The 5509-nt window shown below is 34.5% G+C and overlaps 1 long non-coding RNA gene across 1 annotated transcript; it reads right to left on the minus strand.

The window, feature by feature from the left end:
- Window positions 1-2922: 2922 nt before the first annotated feature.
- Window positions 2923-5235, minus strand: LOC141591268 (uncharacterized). The gene is made up of 4 exons (XR_012520776.1): window positions 5157-5235; window positions 4603-4654; window positions 4204-4318; window positions 2923-3339 (listed from the first exon to the last, which is right to left on the minus strand). It is a non-coding gene; the product is annotated as an uncharacterized LOC141591268 (long non-coding RNA).
- Window positions 5236-5509: the final 274 nt, after the last annotated feature.

A 5509-nucleotide genomic window follows, 5' to 3' on the forward strand; every position in this document is an offset into this window, starting at 1 on the left:
GACATGCGGATACACACCACCGCACCCAAGACCCACAATTTTTCTAAAACAAAGTGAGTACCCTAAGGAGTCCACCAAAGGGTTGGCTAGTACTTAAGCTGACCACTTACTATCAAAATAAGTAACGAGGTCATGCCCCAACTTGGATATAAATCCACTAGTCAGGAACACAAAGGCTATCAAGCAGTGAACATATACTCGTCAAAGACTATAAAGACCTATCTATGATGAAGGCCGAAATACTCACCTAGGACCTAGTCCCAGCTAGTCCCAGCTTGAATACTTTAGCCCACACCACACAAGACAAGTAAGACACCCACTTAACCATAAGAGGACAAAAAGTCCAACTTACCAACCTAAATGCTAACATTCTATCATGTGAAAGGCTATATAAATGTCTATTCAGCAGATAATCCAACAGTATCCTCAATAAGTATTCAATACTAATTTCCAATTCTAACAATATTAACCATGTTAAAGGCTTCAGGGAATCTAGGGCCATTTCTACAATATAAGATACTATTAAATACAATCAACTATACATGTGAACTAAAACTTGATAAATGGTCTAAAACAAGAAAAAGGCCGATTATCTAATTCATATAAAATTTCATCCAACCGAATTTTTACCCGCAACCTGACCTGCGACAGTGCGGGTTAAATTGCGGTGACCACCAATCACTCAATTAATCGACATCGAATCGGTCAAAGGGACTAAGGCTCGATTTTCGGCAGACAATCATCAAAACATGGCAATTATTGCTATAAAATTTACCTTGAGCCTAATCATTACAATTTCATCTTATAAACTATCCTAACATGTGATAACTATCAATATAAGCTTAATTTTACCAACCTCATTATCTTTACTACTAACATTATTCATTTTAAGCCTTTTTATTACCATTTCATTTTATAACATATACTAACATATGCTAACTACCAATATAAGAATAATTTCTACTACTAGTATGATTCAATTTAAAAGTGTACTCATATGTGACTTATACAACTCTAACATTAATTAACCCGAAATGACCAATATTGTACGAAAAACTGCGAAACAAGCAACGGACCAACCCGGGCCAACCCCAAGGCCTGTCGTGGCCTGCCGTGGGCCTGCCGGGCTGCTGGCCGTCACCCCTACACCACCATTTTTCCATTTTTGTTCAGTATAAGACCGTCTGAAACATAATTAATCGTTCCCAATACTAATATGTTAACTAAAACTAACAAAAACACATGGATTAAACATGCATGCAATCATTTTAACATGTGAAATTAACTACTTAACTAGTTTTTGTGCCCGTGCAATAATGCACGGGACAGTGGATAATTTTGATTTTTTAGAATAAGATTTATTACTTTTATTGTCATTTTGGTGTGTTCTAAAAACCTTGGCCCTATTTTTATCCGGTAAAGAACGAAAAGATGGACATCGAATTCTATTCCTTATTACTTAACATATTCCAATGATAAGAGTAATAAATTAATGTAAACATGTAAAATTTCTAAATGAATGGATAGTAATTAATTTATCTATGAATTTTACATATTGTCTTTAGTTAATTAGAAACGATATGAATAATACGTAGAAAGCGCTATGTTAAAATACAACTTATTTTATCTTACTAATTAGTAGAGCTGATCAAAAGCGGGCTTGGGCCGGACATGGGCCGGGCCTAGCTGCAAAAAAAGTGTTCGGCGGGCCGTATTTAATAGACCGAGCCCGCTAAGCGGGCCATTTTCCACTGTTCGTACCCGTCCACTTCAAGAGAGCGGGCCGGCCCGTGGACCTGACTAAAATAAAATACAATAATTAGTGTTTTTACTAAAACACGAGTTTGTTATAGCTACATCCCCTAAATCTTAACAATTATCTTTAAAAGTCTACCCTTAAAAAATTGTACTAATTTTCGAAAGATAGGTTTACTAACTTTGGAAAAAACACAAATTTGGCAATGTTCTACTACAAACATCAAAAGTTCATTTTTGCCTCGGTATTTGTGCGGCACTGTTAGCGGTTACATACACTCTCGTGTAAATACTTGAAAGGTACTATCTTTATACGACAATCCCGTTAGCATGTCCAATCTCGGAGAATCTTTATACGACAAGTGTAAATACCGACAATCTCCCACTTATACGTAAGGCATAAGTATTCATTTGTGCTACCTAATTGATTTAGAGTGTACAAATTGAAAATGAAATGAGCATAGAACGTCTGAGATTGAGGGTTTGAGGACTTTTATGAGGTTACTAATAATAGCGGGCCTAGCGGGCCGCCCATGAGCAATTTTGTTTTTTCCAAACCCGTCCATTTATTCTAGCGGGCCGAATTTTCTTGTCCGTTATCCGTTTAATTTTTGATTTTTCTTGTCCAAGCCCGCTATTTTAGCGGGCCGAACGGGCTGGGCCAAACGGGTCGGCCCGCACTTGATTAGCTCTAGTAATTAGGCTAAAATTACAGGTTTATTTTTTTTAATGCAATAAAGTTTTTAAACTTCTTTGACAAATACATTTATAACTTTTCGCATTTCATCAACTTTGAAATATTTTCGTTGTGAATTCGATTGATTTCCAACGTATTGGCAAAAATATTAGAGAATGACTTTTGTATATCCTTTACTTGGATGAAAGTATTCATATAACTTATTGACTCACTGGTGGTTCAAATAATATATCTATAGTCTATTATGTACCCACTTTTTTTATAAGCTTGTTTTTCTAATTATTTGTGTCATTTGCTATATATGTGTATTAGTGTATACATGTCACCAACATGTTATATATACTCTTGTCTCAACTTTTTTTTATGGGAATAAAAAACATCAAATAAAAGTAAAAATATAATATGTTTATTTTCCAAATTAAATTATAAATAAAGATTTAAACACATATGATTTAAACAACCATTTGAACTCCTAAGAACGCTTAGCGCTTTCTTAATTAATAAAAAAAAGAAAATATACCCAAATCAATACAACAAAAAACATTTCTCTATAACCAAGTGGTGTTAGTCTAGTGGTAGCCGGGTTAAACTTTAAAACTTGCAGAAATGCAGGAGTTGAGAGGTCCCGGGTTCGACTACGAGCTGGGGCGATGATCACTTGGTCACTGCAGCCCCCGAAAGGCTTAAAAACATTCAAAATTCGAACCACAAATTCGGCAATAAACATTGGTTTCCAACCAAAATTCGAAACACAAATTCGGCAATAAACATTGGTTTCCAACCAACAACCATGCAAAATATTTCCTCTACATTGACACTATTAGAAGGTCAAATTAACATCCTTGCATCATACTTCAACAATTCCACTAAGACATTTGATTTATTACCTGTTTGACAAAATACAAATGGAAGATAAATGTTACACGAAAAGTTAATTGAGCGAAAGAGTGAAAGAAAATGTAGTACAATTTACAAAATTTGCCAATTAATATTTCAAGGTTAGAATATATTATCTACCACATATAAGAGATTCATACCACCATTTAAATTTGCATACACACCATAATAAAAGGTGAAAACCGACAAGTATTCAAACCAAAAGAAAAGTGGTGTATCATACGGAGTACTAAATTAATTTGATGACTCGCTTTGGCTATCGAAGATCATCTAAAGATGCATAGAAGGTTTAGTTTCAGAACAAAACAGTAGTTTGGCTCCACACTCATGTCCTCTTCCTACGTCTCCAATGAAGCATCAAAGTCACGCAATCGATGTATTTCGAGTCTCTAAAATTAGCATTACACTATCGCTATACAGCTATAAATCAAGGGAAGTCACTCCAGCCATATTCTGATCAGGACACCTAACTACCAAACAACTATAAACAAAACTGATTTTCAGTCTGAGTTAATTACATCCTTCAGTAGATAAAATTAATTAACCCACATCTAAAAGTACACCAAAAAATTACTAATCATGGACTAAAAAATGAAATAAGGTGAGATGATAGTGCCTGCACAAAAATGAGAGGGCTTTGTGAACATCAAACTACAACAACTTTTTACAAAACAAATTACTTTAAACAATACGATAGATAGATAGATTAGAATTGTAAATTATGGATCATTGAAGTTGGAAATGTGTCTGGGTATTGATCGATTTGTACAATTTGCCAAATATTTAACATAGCTAATTAACAAACTTACGAATGGCAAAAATAATTGTGCAAGAGTAAAGACAAATCGCCACACCTGTTAATTGAAGGATAGTAGGGTGAGAATGACCCTCCCATTAAATTAGAGTGCATTCCCTCCTTTTTTGCATACAACCATATATCTCCAAATTCCCAAACTCAACGAAATGAACCTGAAAACAATTTTTTATTACGAGCACAAAATAAATAGTACTCTCACCATCCCAATCTTTTGTTTGCCTTTGTTTCAAATACCCCACAAACAAAAACAAAAAAGCAAACAAATGATTGAGAAAAGGGAATACTCCATAATATAATAAAAAAAAAGGACAATAACTTCATCAAAATATCTACATTAACTGCTCAACTTCACAACTAATGATCTAATCATGCCTTTGTTGTGAACTTGATAGAATTATAGGAATAAATCTGCTATGATATGTGCTCTGATCGTTACCACATTTTGATTTGAACCTTTGCTCCCATTGTTAGCCCGACATCCTCTTTAGCTGCAAAGAATGTGTTCGGATATCAAATGACTGGCGGAATTTGTTTTCGAGTTGCACAATAATAAAACCATTAGAGGATATGACAATTCACATAGCCCTTGTTTGGATATAAAGAATGGAGAAAAAGTGAAAGAGGGGTAGGTGAAAGGGAGGGGATTTCCCTCCAAATCTTTCCTTTTGTAGAAGAGACAAATTCTGGCCTGTAAGAGGGAAATAGAAGGATTCATTATCCCACCACTCCAAATCCCTCCACCATTCTTTTACTAACGAAACAAAATAAATTAGATCCTACCCCTTCTCACCACTCCCTTCTCCTTTAAATCTCACATCAAAACAAAAGGTTCATGTTATTTTAATGGAAAATTGTATTGAGACATTATTATAACCAATGTAATGGTAGTACTCAGAATAACAGGTTGAGTGTTTGAGGAAATACTAATTATATGAAACCCTATTTCAGAAAAGGGGAGAAAAATAAACACAAAAGAAGAGAAAAAATCACCTGTAACTAAACTCACGATGTGTTACTTCAGGTTTCGGGGAAGAACCAATCAAAAGAATCGATTTTTTAATTTCAATCTGCTTTGAAAGGTATAAACCAGTAAAATATCGCACTAATTAAAGTAAAAAGACCATATTCATATCAGATGGTAAATGTACCTTCAATCCATAATCAAAGCAATTAACTAATAAATATCAAGAAACAGAAAATAAACCTAACCTTAGGAATGATGGTAGTAGCGGTGGGCATCCACGGATGATGGGACCAATTAATAGAGGACAATGGAAGGGGAGATGGTGTGGTATCACGGTAACGTCTTAGATTATATAGTCAATTGATTGATTACTCAATTA

This window comes from Silene latifolia, chromosome 7, assembly GCF_048544455.1.
Source record: "Silene latifolia isolate original U9 population chromosome 7, ASM4854445v1, whole genome shotgun sequence".
Taxonomy (NCBI): Eukaryota; Viridiplantae; Streptophyta; class Magnoliopsida; order Caryophyllales; family Caryophyllaceae; genus Silene; species Silene latifolia.